We start from the raw sequence: 9,805 nt of genomic DNA, 5'->3' as shown, positions 1-9,805 counted from the left end.
AAAAAAAAAAAAAATGGTGCTGGCAAAATTGGATATCCACTTGCAGAAAAATTAAACAAGACCCATACCTCACCTCATACACAAAAACGAACTCAAGCTGGCTCAAAGACTTAAATGTAAAACCCAAAACTATAAAGATCACCAAAGATAAAATAAGGGCAAATCTAGGGGCCCTAATCTATGGCAAAAATGGACTATCAAGCATAACCCAAAATGCATAGGCAGTGGAAAAGAACCTAGATAACTGGACCTTCTAAAAATTAAATTCTTAATGCACATCAAAAGACTTCTGCAACAGGGGAAAAAGAGAACCTGCAGACTGGGGAAAAAAATATTTGGCTATGACACATCTGACAAGGGACTTATCTCCAACATTTATAGAAAACTTCAACATCTTAACACCCAAAAGACAAACAATCCAATTCAAAAATGGTCAAGGGACATGAACATACATTTCACTAAAGAAAATATACTGGTGGCCAACAAATACATAAGGAAATGCTCATGATCACTAGCCATTACAGAGATGGAAATCAAAACAATGAGATATCTCACTCCAGCAATAATAGCAAAGTTCAACAAGACAGAAAATAACAAATGCTGGTGAGGGTGCAGAGAGACTGGAACTCTCATACACTGCTGGTGGGGCTGCAATATGGTACAACCATTGTGGAAAATGGTATAGGGTTCCCTTAAAAAACAAAATAGAAATACCATTTGAACCAGCAATTCCATTACTAGGAATATACCCTAAAGAGGTGAGAGATAGGGCATGAAAAGACATATGTATACCCATGTTCATCACAGCACAATTCACTATAGCAAAGAGATGGAAACAACCTAAATGCTCATCAACAGATGAATGGATAACCAAACTATGGTACATTAACAAAATGGAATACTATGCAACATTAAAGAATAATGAAGAATACATGAATCATCTCATAACATGGATGAATTTGGAGGACATTATGCTGAGTGAAATAAGTGAATCACAAAAGAACAAATACTGTATGAGCCCATTGTGATAGTTGGAGCTGTGTGTCAACTTGACTGGACAACAATTCTGTGTAGTTTAAGCAATTGTGATGTGGGTTATTCCCATGATGGGATAGGATGTATATGTTTTGAGCAGCCAATCCATTGAAAGGGAGTTTCCCTAGGGGTGTGGCCTGCTTCCAATATATTTATGGATATTTTGGGAAAAGAGACCATTTTCTGTGGATCGGGATACCATTGTGCTGCCTACAACTGTCCATGAGTGAACAATCCACCATTCGGCTTGGAGATCTTGGATTCATCATTTGTTGGAGTCAACAACCAGTACACAACCTGCCAACCTTGAGCTCGTCAGCCCCTGCAGCTGCGTGAGTTGGGAAAAGCCTCCAGCTTGACATTTAATCCAAGAAGCTTGGGACTTGCCAGCTTGTATAAGTGTGTGAGCAACTTTCCTAAGATAAATTTCTCTTTCTCTCTATGTATATATAAGCTTTACTGGTTTTGCTTCTCTAGAGAACGCAGCCTAACACACCCATTATTGTAAAAAGTCAAGGAAAGGTTTACTTAGGGGAGGAAATTCACTTTGTTGGTTTCTGGGGATGGGAGGGAAGGGGAAGGAAATTTTCAGACTAGTTGGGCGTCAGATGTCGATTTGAGTGAGAGGAGGGCTAGTATGGAAAGAGTCTGACCAGCATGATGACACCGGGGAAAGGAAGGACACTGGAACATGCACATAAGATATAGACAACACAGGCAAATACCAGTATATGCACAATACTGCGTTAACACTAACACCAAACACCAGGCAACAGATAAATGCATAGACAGGTGAGAAAATTAGATGGGGGTAAGCAAACAGGAATATACCCTAGACCAAGGATAGATTTGGCTGAAGATAATCTTACATATGTACTTGTGCTACAAAATTAGCCACATACATTACTGAAGCAACAGAAGGCAGAGTTAGAGTAACTTCTCAGAGACAACCAAACACCATGAGAGAGAGAGAATCACCAGGCCTGCTGACTCGGGACCGTAGTCTCCATAGACATCATACTCAACCGGCACAACATAGTACGTTAAATCTTGTTCCACAACCTACTTTGGTGAGTAGCGACTGGGGTCTTAAAAGCTTTCGAGGGGCCATCTATGACGCAACTATTGGTCTCCTCTCATCTGAATCAAAGAAAAGTGAAGAAAATCAAAGGCCCCTGGAAACAATTAGTCCAAGGATAAGATGGACCCTAAGACCAGAAGAACTAGATGGTGCCTGGCTACCAACGCCAACCACTCAGGAAAAGATCAAATCTGGAAATCCTGGATAGAGTGGGAGGAAAAACATGAAACAAAATTCAAAAACTCAATAATGAGCAGAATTACTGGTTGGATGGAGTCTGGAGAGATCCCCAATACTAAGGCCCTAGAATACATTCTGCACCTAGAATAAAACTCACTCCCAGGGGCTGGCTCTCAGCCCAATAGTTAACAAGATGTACATGCAGACCATTCAACCATGCCCCCCCAAAAAAAGAATAAATTAAAAAAAAAAAAAAAAAACCCTGGAAATCCTGGGTAGAATGGGAGGAAAAATGTGGAACAAAATTCAAAAACACAAAAATGACCAGAATTACTGGTCAAATAGAGTCTGATGGAACTCTTAAGACTATGGCCCCAGGTTACTCTTTGGGCCTAGAAATGGACTCACTCCCATGGACTGGCTCTCAGAACAACAGTAGAAAGACCTACATGCAGAACACCTACTCCAGAGCAATGTACCCACCTACCTTAGGGAGATGTACCCCTTAAGGCAATCAGACATGAGACACCAGAGGGGCAGCATTCACATAGAGGGAAAGCAGGACAGACAGGAATGCATAGTTAAGAAGGGCACAGGGAGGGGGTAGTCACAGGGATGGAAGAGGAGGAAAGTTTGCTATGGTCGGGGATGGTAATCGGGGTGTGAAATCAAATGTGCATGAACTATTGAATGTAAAACAAATTTGCTTTGTGAATTTTCACCCAAAGCACAATAAAATTTAAAAATATAAAATAAAATAAACACTAATAATCCACTATATACCAAGACTGCGGCACAATCACACATAATATAACTACTTCAGGTGATTTTAAAATACAATATTAGGTTATACATCTCAAGTGGGATGTATCTTAAGGAAAAAAAAGAAGTGCAAAAAAAATCTTAAAACCACATTCAGTGTTTTATTGTTGTTGTTGCTGTTGTTGTGATAAAGAGTATCGATACTATAGGCATATTCCAGGACAAAGCAAGTAACTACAATAATGTCATTAGGAATCAAGATTTTCCACATAAAAATAAAAGATAAAAATCAAAGAAGACATGTAAAAGTCCTGGTATCTTATATGGAAAATATTTTTATTGAAATATGTACTTCACAACTCTAATCACGGAAAAGACCTAAAAGCAATGCAATCAATTAGTAATAAGCATCCCAGCATTCAGATTGAGGGTTCCAAATATCATTTCCCTCAAAAAAGGAACCGAAGCTCCTTGGAGAAATGACTAATTCCAGGACTGGGTTAAGAGTTATGAAACTAGAATCTCGCAATGCCTGAAAGTAAAGAAAGTGCCAAAAACTAGAGACAGATTCAGGTTTTATGAGGCCTGAAGTTTCCATTAAGTGACCTCTCTCTGTTAAAAATCTTGTTTTGCAAATTTTACAGTATCATCTGACCAACTGCTAAAATCTTGGTCCCAAAGATTTGAAAGAATTCCATACAAGGAAAGGACTCTAAGTTCAAGCTTCATCTTCATGGTAAAATCAAACTTTTTCTAAGATTATGGAAATAAGCCAAAAGGTCACAAGAGCCAACTAGAAAGGATCACCACTAGCTCAAAATGGGGAAATCTGAACATCAAAAAGAATAATGAATGATGGGCCTCTCAGGGTGCAGAAGAGTATGAAGGGATGGACACTGGGAGGAGGTAACTATGGGGAGGAAGTGGGAGGGGAGCTGCTGCATTGTAAATTTTGGTCAATGACATGAGACAAAGTATATGTGAACTGCTGTATGAAAAGTGAATTTACTCTGTAAATCTTCACCCAAATCCTAAAAAAAAAAAAAAAAGAATAATGATTGCAACAAAGTGAAAAATGTCAAATACATGAAAATCCATGAGTTCATAATGATGCAAGTGATACAATTATCTATGAGTAGATACATAGACACTCAAGCTGAACAGAGAAGGGAAGGTAAATGGGAACAAGAAGTTCGTAATATGCTAAAGAAAAAAAATAATAACTCAGACATTATGGACAATTGCTGTTGCTTTTGTTAGGTGCTGTCAAGTCAAAATGAAACACTGCCTGGTGATGCACCATCCTCACAATCCATGCTACATTTAACCCATCGTTGCAGCCAAAGTGTCAATCCATCTCGCTGAGGGTCTTTCCTTTTTCACTGATGCTCTACTTTACCAAGCATGATATCCTTGTCCAGGGAATGGTCTCTTCCAACAACATGACCAAAGTACGTGAGACAAACACTGGCCATTCCTGCTTCCCAGGAGCATTCTGGCTGCACCTCTTCCAGGGCAGATTTGTTTGTTCTTCTGGCAGCCCATGGTACTTTCAGTATACTTTGCCAATCCCACAACTCAAAAGCATCAACTCTTCGGTCTTCCTTATTCATTGTCCAGTTTTCACATGCATATGAAGCAACTGAAAATATCATGGCTTGGATTAGGCACATCTTACTCTTCAAAATTACATCTTTGCTCTTTAACACTTTAAAGAGATTGCTTGAACAATTTCTCTTAGAAAGATCAGCACGAGGCCGGTCCCCATGAGGCAGAGGTCAAAGATGTCCCAAATGTCCAAACTACCATGCCACTCCATCATTTCAGACATTAACTCCTCCTCCTCCTCCCAATAATTTCCCCAGTCTTAGGGTTCTGTATTTCGCTGTAATGCCTCACAGAACTCACAGACACCCAAGGGTTCGTCTCCTGTAGTAGTGGTGGAGGCTGGGGAGTCCCGGGTCCGTGAGTAGGTTTGGTGGATCCTCCCAACTCTCGGAGTTTGATGAACCTCGATCAGCAGATCAGATGACGGCTGCTGTCCCAAATCCAGGGGTGAGATGAGGATGATCCAAGACACAAAGCGGAGCAAGAGGAGAGCGAATCTTCCCAGGAGATTTGTAGGTATACCCTCAGGGAAGCTAAGGGTGGTGATTTGAATTATACCCTCCAGCAAGGCAGGACTCAAGATACATTCCACTTGTGTTGCCCCAACAGAAATAATCTAAATCCCATCACAGAATTGATTGCTAGTCATTACAGGGAATGACTACTACCAGCTGCCCAGCCAAGTTGATACCTGACCTTAACTACCACAGCACCCCAAACAGGCATGGATAATGGGATTTACAAAACATCACAGAATGGAGGACAATGGCTAGAAGGGCCACATCAAGCAATTCACACTGCAGAGATCTTTTGCAGCAGATTTGCCCAGTGTAATACAATGTCTGATTTCTTGACTGCTGCTGCTATGGGTGTTGATTGTAGATGCAAGTAACATGGATTCTTTGACAACTTCAATTTTTTATCCACTTATCATGATGCTGCTTATTGGTTCAGTTGTGAGGATTTTAATTTCCCTTATGTTGAGGTGTAATCCATACTGCAGACAGTAGTCTGTAATTTTCATCAGTAAGTGCTTCAAGTCATCTTCACTTTCAGCAAGCAAGGTTGTGTCATCTGCATAGCACAGACTGCTAATGAGTCTTTCTCCAATCCTGATGCTGCATTCTTCCTCATGTAATCCAGCTTCTCCAATTATTTGCTCAGCATACAGACTGAATGAGTATAGTGAATGGGTAAAACCCTGACACACGCCCTTCCTGATTTTAAACCATGCAGCATACCCCTTGTTCTGTTTCAACAACAGCCTCCTGGTCTTTGTACAGGTGCCTTATGAGTGTAATTAAGTGTTCTGGAATTCCCATTCTTCTCAATGTTATCCATAAAATTTGTTAAGAGCCACACAGTCAAATGCTTCTGCATAGTCAATAAAACACAAGTAAACATCTTTCTGCTATTCTTTGTTTTCAGCCAAGATCCATCTGACATCAGCAATCATATCCCTTGTTCCACGTCCTCTTCTGAATCAAGTTTGCATTGCTGGAGGTTTCTTGTCAATATACTGCTGCAACCATTTTTGAATTATCAATAGCAAAATTTTCTTGCATGTGTCATTAATGATATTGTTCAATAATTTCTGGAGCACCAATTTGTTACTCTGAAAATAAATTTTAAAAAATACATCAAGCTTTTATCCTGCCTTTCCTGTATTAACTGTTTTTCAAGCAAACCAAATAGTTGATGATGATAGAATTAAGAATTCTCTCTTTTGCAACACTCAGTGAAACAACCAATCCAGGCAATAATTATCAATAACTGCTAAAACTGTTAGGTGACAGGATGGTTGACAGAGATCGTTATAAAAAACAGGTGAGACTGACAGTACTTAAACTCATTAATAAATCTTTGCATTCCAGAAGATTTGACATGACATAACATACCATTAACACTGAGAACTGAAGTAAGGTGTAGGTCACTTTCCAGGTCCAAATGGCTAATCAGTGGTACACATCTAAGACAGTTCTGAATATTACTGCAAAGGCTCTGAAAACTGAATATTAGAACCAAAACACACAGAAAGCTAGTCAGAACTCACAACCTGAACATAAATAGGTGGCTAAAACAAAGAATATCAATACCCTCCATAGAATTTAAATACAACTTGCATAATTTTTTAAGTGTCCAGGATATAGTCCAACATTATTAGGCATACAAATAACGAGGAAAATCTCAACAAACATGGGAAAGGGCAGTTAACAGACACAAATGCCAAGATGACATAAATTTAGGATTTATCAGACAAAAACTTTAAAGCAGCCTTTATAAACATGCTCCAAGAAGTGAGGGTGAACATTCTTTAAATGAATGCAACGACAGAAATTCATAGCAAAGAAAAAAAGACATAAAGAAGTAAATGAAAAATTTAGAAGCGGAAAATACAGTAACTGAAATAAAAATTCACTGGATGGGATCAATAGAAGAACTGAGGTGATAAAGGAAAGAGTCAGTAAACTTGAAGATAAAGTGATAGATAGATGTTCACAAATGAATATACCCTCCAGGGGCTTGTGGGATAATACCAAAAGGTCTAACATTCATGTTGTCATCGGAGATGGAAAAAGAGCATGAGGCAGTAAAAAATACCTGAAAAATGTTTAAAAACTTGTTTTGTGACAGATATGAAACAACAGATTGAAGAACCTCAATAATAAAGACAAGCACAAAGAAATTCATTCTCCAATACATAACCAAACTGATGAAAATATTAAAATACACAGAAAAGCTCAAAAACAGAGAAAATAATAATTCAACTAATTGTGGATTTCTCCTCGGAAAACATTGTGACCCCAAAGAAAGATAAATATTTTTAAAGTGCTAAATGTAAAGAACTGTCAACTCAGAATCCTGTACCTAGAAAAATTATTCTTCAGGACTAAGAACATTCACAGAAAAAAGAATATTAAGATAATTCATTGTCAACAGATGTTTTTTTCCTCCCTACATTTTCTTTATTTTATTGTTGTTGAGAATATATTCAACAAAATATATACCAATTAAAAAGTTTCCTTATGTACCATTTAGTGACACTACATTCTTCCAGTTGTGTCATTCTCACCCTCCTTTTCTGAGGTGTTCCTCCCTCATTAACATAAGCTCACTGTCCCCTAAGGTACTCATCAAATCTTTCAAGTGTCTTGTCAACTTGATCCCATATTAACAGTACTTGTTGTTGTTGTTGTTGTTGTTGTTGTTATGTGCCGTCGAGTCGGACCTGACTCATAGCGACCCCTCTTTGGGTTTCCAAGGCAGTATCGCTATGGAAGTAGATTGCCCCATCTTCCTTCCGAGGAGTGGTTGGTGGGTTTGAACTGCCAGCCTTCTGGTTAGCAGTCAAATGCCTTAAGCACTATGCTACCAGAGCTCCCATTAACAGTACTTAAAAGACTATAATGCTCAAACCAGACCTTTTTTTACTAGTTAAGCTAAACCATTGTTCAGTTTTAAGATGACTTCAGGGGATTTGTTTATTTGTTTGCCTTTTTCAGTACATTTTATTTTTCAGAATAGTTTTGCTTATCAAAAATTTGTATAGAGAGTTCCCATATAAATCCTGCCACAAACTGTATCTCCTATCATTATTACTATTTTTTAACATTTTATTGTGCCTTGGGTGAAACTTTACAAAGCATATTAGTTTCCCATTCAACAATTTATATACATTTTGTTTTGTGACCTTAGTTGCAATCCCATCAATGTAACTGCACTCTTCCCACTTCCTTTCTGGGATTTCCATTTCCAATTGTTCTTCTTTCCTGCCCCTTCTGGCCTTCTGAACTTTTGATTTTGGGCAAATGCTGCCCTTTTCATCTCATACAGATGGTTGTTCTGAGAAGTAAGATCCTTATGGGGTTTACCATTCACTTTATAGGCCTATTTTTTGGCTGAAAGGTGATCCCATAAGGTGGGTTCAGTTCCAGGTTTGAGAAATGTCTAAAGGCCACAGTCTCTGGCATTCTACAGTCTCCATCAGACCAGCATGTCTTTTTTATGACTTTGAATTTTGTTCCACATTTTTATCCTACTTTCTCTAGGACCTTCTATTGTGATCCTGATCAGAGCAGTAAGTAGTAGTAGTCATGCACCATCTGGGACTTGGCCAGTGGAGGCTGTGGTTCATGTAGTTCATTAGTCCTTTAGACTAATTATATTCTTCAGTGTTTGATTATCTTCACTCTTTGCTCCAGACAGGGAGAGATCAAGACTTGCATCTTAGATGGCCACTCACAAGGTCTTAGGAACCCAGTCACTACTCACCAAAGACTTTGTGGATTATGTTATACCAATTGATCTAGATGTGCCCCAAGACTATGGTCCTAAGCTCCCAGGCCTAATGACTCAGTCCCTCAAGGTATTTGGTTATGGCTAAGAAGCTGTCATACCTTTGCCCCATAGGCTCTTTTATATATGGATATATTTGCAGCACATACAAATACGTATATAGAAAAATCCTTTTCTAGAAAAATGAAACAGTATCCCTATCTCACACCATATACAAAAACTAACTCAAGATGGATCAAAGACCTAAATATAAAACCTAAAACAATAAAGATCATCAAAGAAAAAACAGGTGTAAATTTAGGGGCCCTAATATATGGCATAAATATACTATCAAACGTAACTAAAAACACACAAACAGCAGAAGACAAATCAGACAACTGGGACCTCCTAAAAATTAAACATTTATGTGATTCAAAAGAAGGTGCTCTGGTGGTGTAGCGCCTAAGGCTAACCAGAGGTTGGCAGTTCAAACCCAGTAACTCTGCAGAAGAAAGACTGAGCAATCTACTTCCGTAAAGATTTACCACCTCAGAAACCCAAAGGGGGATGCTATGAGTCAGAATTGACTTGATGGCAGTGCGTTTGGTTTGAGTTAGAGTGCAGCAAAAGACTTAGCCAAAAGAGTAAAAAGAGAACCAACAGTCCAGGGGAAAAAATTGTTAACAACATATTAGACAAGGGACGAATCTCTAATATTTAATCTTATCTCTGAAAATGGCCCACATGAATTCCACTTAAACTGCTCAAAAAGAAAAAGACAATTCAATTTGCTGGCGGGGCAAGATGGCGGACTAGGCAGAAGGATTGCACAGACCCTCTTCAACAAAGAAAAGGGAAACCAAT

This window comes from Orycteropus afer, unplaced genomic scaffold (assembly GCF_000298275.1).
Source record: "Orycteropus afer afer isolate SDZICR_OR568_19922 unplaced genomic scaffold, OryAfe1.0 scaffold00026, whole genome shotgun sequence".
Classification (NCBI taxonomy): Eukaryota; Metazoa; Chordata; class Mammalia; order Tubulidentata; family Orycteropodidae; genus Orycteropus; species Orycteropus afer.
Note: the sequence above shows the minus strand (reverse complement) of the source record.